This window comes from Helianthus annuus, chromosome 11, assembly GCF_002127325.2.
Source record: "Helianthus annuus cultivar XRQ/B chromosome 11, HanXRQr2.0-SUNRISE, whole genome shotgun sequence".
In the NCBI taxonomy this organism is placed as follows: Eukaryota; Viridiplantae; Streptophyta; class Magnoliopsida; order Asterales; family Asteraceae; genus Helianthus; species Helianthus annuus.
In genome coordinates, this window is record NC_035443.2 from 134,308,399 (window position 1) to 134,319,041 (window position 10,643).

At 36.2% G+C, this 10,643-nt stretch overlaps 1 long non-coding RNA gene across 1 annotated transcript; it reads left to right on the forward strand.

Moving 5' to 3' along the window:
• The first annotated feature begins 1,609 nt into the window (after positions 1-1,609).
• On the forward strand, positions 1,610-4,223 carry LOC110909742. The gene is made up of 3 exons (XR_002575588.2): positions 1,610-1,917; positions 3,202-3,286; positions 3,593-4,223. It is a non-coding gene; the product is annotated as an uncharacterized LOC110909742 (long non-coding RNA).
• The last annotated feature ends 6,420 nt before the right edge of the window (positions 4,224-10,643 follow it).

A 10,643-nucleotide genomic window follows, 5' to 3' on the forward strand; every position in this document is an offset into this window, starting at 1 on the left:
CCCACCATTTATTCTGCCAATAATCATCCTCTTCTTTGTACTCCTTGATTATGGCTTCGATATCAAGCGTTTTGTCATCAATCGCAATATTTCCATATGGATCAAGATAACACTCCCTGTCCTGATCCCATCTTCTCGCTCTCCTCGCTTCCAGATAGATACCAGAGATTCTAATGATTTTGTTCTCATCCAACATTTTTCTGTATCTATACTTCTGCTATTCAGTTCGGTTATCTTTCCAAGGAATAGGTTCGTCGTTTTTCGCCATGAATGCGTAACCAATCGCATCTTCCTCTGGTAGAACCTCTTGACTCCAATCATACCCCGCATCATCATAAATCACCGCAAGAGCTCTAGATTTCTCTTTGTTGTCTTCAACCTGCTTCAATCTAGGTGGCTCAGATTTATTCTGGTGATAAATCGCCTTCTTGTAGTAATCATCTCTGAAAGGGTTCTCCGACTCATCAGCATATGCGTTTCTTCATTCTCGCTTGAAGTGACCTTTCTGCTTACACTTAAAACATGTCACTTTGGATTTATCGAACCCCAGCTTGGTAGATGGACCACCAATTGTCTTCCTGCCGGTAATTTCCAAGAAACGTTGTGTTCGACGAACAGCACTAGCCATAGCCCAACGAATATCGATCAACTCCATTTCTTCAGGATCTATCTGATCATAATCTTCCTTCGTTAAGTTGGTGTTGCCTATCTTCCCAGCTACTAACCCTTCATACGATTCCAACACCGATGCTAGGAAGATCATCTGCCGTTTGGCCGATTCCTCATCAAAATTCTGAGCATTCTTCAAGTCTATTGCAATGTTGCATTGAAAACGATTCTTTGCATCAGAATGACTTGCAGATGATGAAGATCCACTATGATAACCACTGTGATTTCCACTACTTTGACCACTTTGACTTTCTTTGCTTGATGTGGACACATTCTCAGCAAAAAAAGCAGTTTTGGGAGAAGTTGCTTTTGGCATCATGCTTTTTGGATAATACAAATCCAAATTCTGCTGGTAAGATGAGTGATTGACTTTGTACGTCTTCTTCAGTTCCAACTCGTGACTTTCAAGTCTCTCAATCACCAAATCCATTGTCAACTTTGCAGGCTCGATAGTGTTTTTCAGCATAAGTGCATAATATCTCCAATCCTTCTCGTCTGGTAATGAATCGAACAATTTGTCGACAAGCTCATCCTCAGGATATCTGATATCATGTCTTGCTAATTCCAGCTTCAGATGACAAAACCTTTCTATCATTTTACAGACTGACTCATTCTTTAAACAGCTAAACATATCAAATTCTTTCCTAAGAAGTTTCTTTTTACTTTTCACAATTTCAGCACTTCCTAGACATTTCGTTTCTAGCTTTTTCCAGAGATCTTTTGCATTATGTAACACCCCGAAAACAGGTTTGGAAATTAAACCCCGTTAATATAAAAGACGGGAAAGTACCGTTAGCGGTAAAAGTAAACCGGAAAATATTAGGAATCAAGTGAATAATCCTAATATTAATTAAAAGTGAATAAGAGCTTCCAGGAAAATAGAATGGATAAAAGGCCCGATTTAACGAGACTTAAAATAAAATGGGTTTTAACTCCCGGAACCCACTAAGTTAACTAGGTAAAATTAACCTAGTTAGTAATGAGTAACTAAATAATAAACTATGGGTTATAGTTTCATTTATGAATCTCTAAACTTGAGGGGCTAAACATGGGCAACTAGAGAAGTGTTTTATTAAAACACTTAAATAAATAAAAAAACACATACATGTGTGTACGTATGCGATCAGAAGAAGGAGCCAGGAGAGCTCAAACCCTAGTTCAACAAATCCTCCAAATCGAAGCTCAAATCAAGCCCGAATCGTCTGCATGATTACAAATTCATGATCGCCTAGTCGTAGGGATCATAAGGTATGTAAAAATTTGATGATTTGTGAAGTTGTAAAATTTGAGTAATGTTCATAATCGCGAATTATGTATGGATTAGAGAGGATATGGCTGAATTAGTGTTGTATGATTTCTTGAAAACAAACCCTAGATGTAAACTCGCTAATTTAGCACCATAATTTAGTGTTTTGGTTAACTAGTTATGTAGGTGCTAAGTGGGTTTTATGAATATGGGATGAACACTAGAATTATAGTGTTAAAATAGATGAACATTAGGTAAGTAATGCAAGTTCTAGTTGTAACTTATAAACACTAGACATAAGGGCTTGAAATTGATGCTTGAAGCTTGGTTGGAAGTTAATCAAGAACTTGACAAAAGAAGTATACGAATCTTGCACACTAGGTGTTTGTTAAAATGCCTAAATGAAAACTAAAGTACTGAAATAGATGCTATTTTTGACATCTCTTAGCCTACAATCACTGTGTTATAGGTTTCTAACCATTACCAAAAGTTTAATAAGGGTTATAGCCATGGAAATAGGTTGCATTTGATGGTTTGGGTCGAATTTGAAAGGAACCTAAACATGATTTCCGTAGGTTTTTATATGGATTTTGACTAATCTTAAAAAAATCATATAAAATCAACCGTTTATCCGATTTGGGTGTTCTATACCTTTTCGGAAAGCTTATGAAGTAAGTTTTTACTGTTTTCAATCATAAGAAACAAATGTGGTTGTTAAAGAGGTCAAAAATGTGATTAAAACTGCTGTTCAGAAAACTTAAAAGCTGATTGAAAAATGAAAATATAGTTGCTGTGCTGATTTTATAAAAATCATATAAAATCATAAAAAATTCGTTAGAAGGTGTACCTTATATGCTTGCGAAGGTATTGAAGTTTTCTACGATCTATTTTTGAACATGTTAATCTTGTTCGGACTTTAAATGTGTCATAATGGTCGATTACACCAGCTGAATAGAAAAATCGCTGCACATTAATAATGTTATTATTAATCCGGAAAAGGCATATGATTGCGTATACTTGTTTAGTCATGAAGTATTTATTGTTAGGAACAAATCGCACTTTATGTGACATGCTTAAAGTGTTTAAAATCACTTACTAACTTGTTATATAAGTAATTTCACTAATGGGTCAAACGGTTAGTGAATGAAAATAATTATGGTATGAAACTAGTTGTTGAATATATGGCATGCTTTGATTGATAAGTGTGTAAAAAAAGGGGGGTCCATAGGGTGATGGCCATTATATAGAATGACCAATCTAACCATCTTATGGATGTTATGATATAGTTGACTCTAAACAAGCTAGGTGGGAGCTTGAAAAGGAACGGGTCAAACGGATCATGGATGCGAAGAATGTTTGCGCGGACGCGAGGTAAGTAAAGCTTACACTTTTTTTAGGATACGTATTTACTTTATAGATTATAAACACGACCAAGGTTATATCCGAAATATGGGTTCCGACACGAAATGATACGGGTCGGGACGAAAAAAAAGGATAAAAAAACATGTTTAATGGCAAAAAGGGGCGAAATGGGTTAAATAATGAAATGGTAAATAAATACCATTCAAATATAAGTGCAAAATGTTTGGTCGTTTAGACTAAACACGTCAAATGGTAATGTTAACACCATTTGACGAATAACGACTAACAAGTGCATGTCGAGTCTAATGCTCACAGGGTAAAACGGCTTATGGAATTTACGTGGCTATGAATCAGCAAATTATTAAGGCAAGGTATTAAAACGGGTCAATACTCTGACCCGCGCCAGGTACACGTAAATTTGGTGGAAGATATGTGAATAACTTAATGTAGAAAAATGACATGTGAAAGTAGAGAGTGGGATTTAAACTTAAATGATTAAATCCTCTCTAACGGGTCAAAATATGCATTTAAGCGTAGACGGGTCAAAATCTTGTAAAAAGGTAATAAGCCTAATGCATAAAAGTCTCAAAATTTATTAAGCCGGATGTCGGACTTTAACTCCATATGATGGAGAATCAAATTACAAACATGTAGGAAGAAATGGTAGGTCAAACGGACAAGCGAATTTAAAGATACGAAAGATTTCGTGTCAATTACGGCAAAATGGAAAGGCTGAATGCAGGGGCCACCGTAACTTACGGTGTCACCGTAAGTTACGGTGGAGCTGAATTATTTACGGTGGTTGCCTACTGTTGTACGGTAGGAAAATTTTATTACAGAGGCCACCGTAACTTACGGTGCCACCGTAAGTTACGGTGGAGGTCATTTTCAAATTTTTGTTTTTGGAATCAGTGGTTTCCCGGACTCGTTTGGACACGTTTTAAATCCCGTAAGACTAAAGAATTTCGTGTTTATGAAATGTAGGTACATTTTGGATGCCGGAAGACGATCAAGCTCGACGAAGGACCGAACACGATATAGATACATGCTTCCGCACTTTAACACATTGCAAATATTAAACAACGAATTCAACCACGTTATGTAGAATAACTTATGAATTGTAAAAGTTTTAATAAATTCGTATTTTTATAGTATGTGTAGGCTTAACTACACATCTAATTGTTGGCGTTTACATATAAAATTGTTAATTAGTAACTAGGGTGTTACACATTAGAATAATCGATCAATGAGATTATGTCCTCTCGAACAGACTGGAATAACAAAGCTACACATTTTTGCTCAGCTACAAATGAATCAATCTCCTCAGCTGATCTTAAAGTTTCACCATTTTTGTTTCCATTTTCATAACCGTTTTCAAACTTTTCCAGCTGGGAAATGCGAATGCCATTAACCAATCTTCAAACTTTCTTGACCACCGACTGTATTCCTCGATAGCCATTAGCTTTGGAGGTTTATTGAATGTTCCGAAGGCACTTTCCGATTCCCAAGCTTCCGTTAACTTTTTCTTCGCATTTGGCGGATTCTCATTCTCTTTGCTTGATGAAGTATCATTGTTTCCGGAATTTTCCGTGAACGCGTACATATCGCTAAACGCGTACATATCATTTCGAAATTTTGAACAATAGTGACAAATGAGCGAAACTATGACTTGACAAATAAGCGGAACTATGTTTTGACAGAAAAGCGAAACTAGTATGACCGTATGAGCGAAACTATGAATGTCAGTATAAGCGAAACTACAAGTGTCCGTATGAGCGGAACTACACGTATGTAAGAGCGAAACTAGCAATTTTGAGCGAAACCTTCGAGCGAAACTATGAATTTCGAGCGAAACCTGCGATGTCCGAATAAGCGAAACTAGATTTTTAACTGATTTTTACCATTTTTAAGCCGTGTTTTAACCTGAATCTTTCTAGGGTTTGTTAATTGTATGTTTCACACGTTATATTCAAAAATCAGGCCATTTCAACCGTAGGAACCAGTTCAAATCGAAAAAGTATGAGAGAAAGTGAGTAGAATTGAGAGAATTCTGTAGAATCAAGCTGTAGTAGTATGAACTCCTCGTCCTGAGCTCTGATACCACTTGTTGGACCGTGTTCCGACCCTAAACAGTCAGTTGAGAACGTTCATCTTCACATACAAAGGCGGAATCAATGCACATGAAGTTATACAAATTTTCCTTTTCAATTCCTTCTCTTTTATTGCTTTCTGAATCAAATTTGACAGAGTTTGGTTACACAAGCAATGACCTAGTTCCGCTCCAATGTACTGAATGAATGACCTGGTTTTGCTCCAAATGCCTATATATAGTCCAAGTGGTTTCGTTTATACGGCTTGACATATAAGCGAAACTACCAAATTACCAAATGAGCGAAACCATATGACCATGAAAGCGAAACTATATCTAACCTATGGACATATGAGCGAAACTACAACATAATATCCTAATTTTGACTTTCTAGCTCTTATGTTGACCTATCTTGACCTAAGACTTAATGAAGACGAAGTCAACAGACAATCCATGCATCAACAACTTTTACTATCAAAAATGAGTAAAAGAACAAAATATATCATTTAACAAAAATGAAGAATATATCCTGTTTTATTTGAGAAAAACCTTTCTAAGAAAAATAAGTAAAGGTTATTTTAAAAATATCATCAAAAGGATCTGGCAACTTTCCAACTAAGCTCATAATCACATTATTCTCAAGTTTTAAGAAAATGGTCAATGATTTGAAATACATTGTAATAACTACTATTTGGAACCATTTCCTTGTCAATTAATTGCAAAGTCCTCTTTTAAGTTCAATCACTGGGATACTATTTTTACCTGAGCTTCCCTGAATCAATGAATGCACACAGTTGCGTGATGACCATTGTTTACCCAAATTTTGGACTCTTAAATGTTTTACATTTATACTCTTTCCTTTTGACTTCAAAAGTTTTGAGATAAACACATTTGTGAGTCTTTGTGATTTTTCTTCTTTTCCTTTTTACACTCTCCATATATAAGTTTTGAAAAACTTACTGGAAGGATCTAAGGAAAGAGTATTCAAATCCAAAATCATTTTTCAGCAATGTTTTGAGAGATTTGGACATTTCTACACATGGTTATGCCAAATTCCACATTACTCATGATCTGGATATTTTGACTACTGGTTTTCTTAATGTATTCTTAACACAATTGATTTTGGTCCTTTTAGAGGATTCTCAACCTGTTTTTCAATACACAAGATCTACATAGCTAAAGTTTTACTTTCCCTCTTTTTATGTTAACAAAAACACTCATGTTTTCATCCGAACATGAATTTTGTTGACATGAGGCAAACACTTTAGTTATGATAAAAACATCACAAACTTCATAATAACAATTGACATCAATTTTGTGAATTAACATAACTATACCATAGTCATCAGACATATTTTCAGATCTGAGAGCTATAGGTGATTTATGCATGACGTCACATGTTATGTGAAGTCTGTGTGTCTTATGACATCTTGGTTGTTTTACAAAGTTTTTGAATAATCACTTTGAGCATGATTTCTCGTTACTCTGTTTTTTCAACGAAATACAATCAACCTTAGTATCAATGAATTTTGAGCTGAACTGTTATGTCAAATTGACTGTTAGATCGAATTTGACTATCCAAGCTCTGATACCAATTGTTAGGATCGGAAGCTCTCATAATTGTGCTTGTTTGCATAATTTAAACATTAAGTGCAACGGAAATGAAAACAAACTTTGTAAACACAATCAAGGAGAAAATAATTTGGATAAACACATGCTTCATATTGAATCGAATGATTATAATACAAGTCAAAAGATTACAAAGCATGCTTACAAACTAAACTCCCCTTCAGCCTGATGCTCCAAGGTTGAATGCACAAGATGAAAGGATTAGACTAGAGGAGAAGAACCCACTCAGTCAATCAAATGTAACAGTACAGGGTACTATTACATTTATAGGCAAACCAAATCACTGAGGCATCTCAGCTGACGTCACCATGAAAGTGACATTTAACAACCTAACAAACTCTATCCACTGATCTATAACTACTAACCATACAGACACTGATTACATTCTAATTACTGATGTATAAACACCGATTCTTCATTCCACTGATGTAATCAACCACTGATGTGTCACACCCCGACCACGTAGGGCAACAAACCGTGGCGGAAACGTCGAGGAGTGTTGTAACAGAAGCTATTGTTTCACAACCATGGATACAAAAAGTGTTTCGTTTTATTGATAAAATTAAGCATTAACATTGTCTTAACATAGAACAAACAAGTTTTATATTGTCTATCATAGTTATTATGTCACTAAGGCCTTGTCCAGATCCTATGTGACGCATGCACCATAGAAATCATCAAGCATCAACACCTGAAACATATGTAAAAACATAGTCAGCAAAGAAATGCTGGCGAGTACATAGGTTTTGTAGGGGTGTTTGATTCATGGCTAGTTTAAATGTTGCAATACTTTATTAAAAACTTAGTTTAAGAAAAGGGTTATAATATTGCAACTTAAATAACCAACTCAAATCAAGTTGATTGTAGTTTATAAAACCTCGTAGCCATGCTTCTTAACCCCAAAAACATTTGTTTTAGAAAACCAACTTGTAAAATATCTTGTAAAAACTCGTTAAAAACTCGTATAGTTTATATCTCTTAGAAAAACATTGTTGCGTGACATCGTTTCAAAATCGTTTACCCAAGTGAACTAAATACCGCCACGATATGTAATATGATGAAAACACTTATATATAAGAAGTACCAGCGGCGTATCTACCATGTTTTCACCATATTACCCCCGTCTCGTTATCTATACACTTAACCAAAAACCAATCGTTTATCGAAATCGTTTAACATTGTTTCCAAATCGTTTCCAATTCGTTCCCAAATCGTTCCCATATCGTTCCCAAATCGTTTACTCGTTTAGATCGTTTGAATCGTCCTCGTTTTACTTGTGAAAACTTATATATGGTCGTCTCGTTAATAACATTCAAACCTTTGTGACTCGTCCATCGTTCAACTCGTTCTCGTATTAACAAACCACCAAAGGGTAAGTTAACAAACATCAGATTCAGTCGCTACCCACAACCCCCACACATAACCATGGGTGTAGTAAAGTAACGGGATTTGTCAGATCCTATGGTACCATAACCTAATACTGGTCGGCTTGATCAATGCTAATGAATCTCATTCGTTATGTAACTACAACCAACAAGTTTGTTCACTTTATCGAAATCGTTCTTAGTTTAGTAAAAATCGTTTGAAATCCTCGTTTAAACTTTGAAAACATTTCGTACATATGAATCACCCCAAAACATTTAAAAACAGTAAAATAGGGGAACTATGTACTCACATGTAGTGCAAAGTATCCTCGATCAAATAGAACTTCAACAAACTCGAGCAAACCAGAGAAATCAAGTAGCTCCTAGTAATCGAACCACTAGTTAAACAATAGACGCCTAAATCGGAAGATCGGATAGAATGAGGTCTTGTAAACCAAATGAGTGTTGGAACTCATGTGATATGGTTTAACAAAGCCTACATTCTAAATTGGAACCTAACCTAAGTGCTTTCGACCCATCGTGACCCATTAAGGTAGCTTACGCTACTTTAACGCGTCGTGCACGCAACAGCGTGTTCGAGACGTCTAACTAGTCCTATGACAAGTATTATATGCCCATACATGTTTAATTATGTTACATAATTAGTTGCGTGTCAAAAGTTTAGGTTACATATGCTAAATTACCAATTGTGTATGAAAAGGGTATTTTGGTAATTTACTAAAGGCATATAAATTACCTATCATTCGACTAATCAAACCTAAGTGACCATAAGATATAACCTCGAAAGGTTACTCCCTACGCTACTATGGTCACTAAACATGTTTGGTCGGATCCTAATGATCGACCAAACGGGTCGTGTTCGAAAGTCTAAGCGGGTGTTTAGTCCGCTTGACTTACGACTCTACACAAGCACTAAACTAACAAGTGACGAGCTAAACATGTCGAAACATGTTTAGTTAAGTTAGAAAGCAGGTTTTGATATCAAAACAAACGGTTTTGACATCCTAGAGTAGTTTGGTTACAAAATACACGAGAAAACGCATTTTGGCCGAAACTACGACTCGCCACTGAGCCTAGATAACGTGGTAATCAGTAGGTATAGTCACTAGGGACTATAACCATCGTGATTACGCTCACGTTACGAAGTTCAAACGAACTTCGCGTTGACCATAAACTGGTCAAAGCAGAAAGTCAAACACAGTTTGACTTTAACGATAGAAACGAACGGAAAGAACGAAGGAATACTTACAAACGGTCCCCGCAAGCTTTGACCCGATTCACTCTCAGGTAGGAAGCAATTACTTCCACTTAGAGAGCAAGAATCAGATCAAATGTGAGGAAACCAAGTGAAAGCAAGTGGGTATTTATAGATTTTCAAGAGCCGTTAGGATCTTTTTTCGAAGATTGAGCTTTGATCTCATCCGTACAAGTGGGCACATGGTATTAGGATACCATGGGCTCTCAAAAACCATCAAAATTGGCCCATAGAATGATCAAAACCATGTCCAAAAACCCTGCAAACCAGCTGCTGTTTCAAAAACTGGTTTTCTGTTACTAGGCAACTCACGCGGCCTGCATCAGCATACAGACAAAACTCAGGCAGGCCGCCTGGCGTTGTCTGATCTGCACAACTTTCAGAAATGGCAGTTTTAGTCCCTGAACTTGCAAATTATGCATTTCGGCCCATTTTTGACACGTTTAAGCCCCGTTAACCCCATTTCAAGGCTCCAAAATGAAGTTATAGTATAGGGAACTCAAAACATGCTCAAAAATATCTCGGATGTCGGTTCGTTTGGTCGTACGGTTGCGTTATTCGCTTAATTACGACGGAAGTCGTAACGAACGCAAAAATGATCCAAATTAAGCGACGAATGGAATTTTATCATGCCAAAAACTAAAATAGAATATTTTAATGCTTACATAAATTTTTGGATGTCCGGATATATTCAGAACGTAAGATATGCGCGAAAATGCAAACTTGTGCACTTTCTGATGCTTTTAGTCCCTATTGATCAATAAAGTTTATTTTAGCATACCGAACCCCTCAAAGCCTATTTCTAAGCTATGTAAAGGTTATTTAGGGTATGTTTAACTTATGATCAAGTTCCGGAGTGTTCGTTACTATTCAAATCGGTATAGTTTCGCAGTTTGACACAGTTAGTCCCTGTGATCGAACAAGGTTGATTTTAACACACCGAACCATCCAAAACTTATTTCTAAGTTATGTGGAGGTTATTTAAGGCATGTTAAGCTTATTTCACTA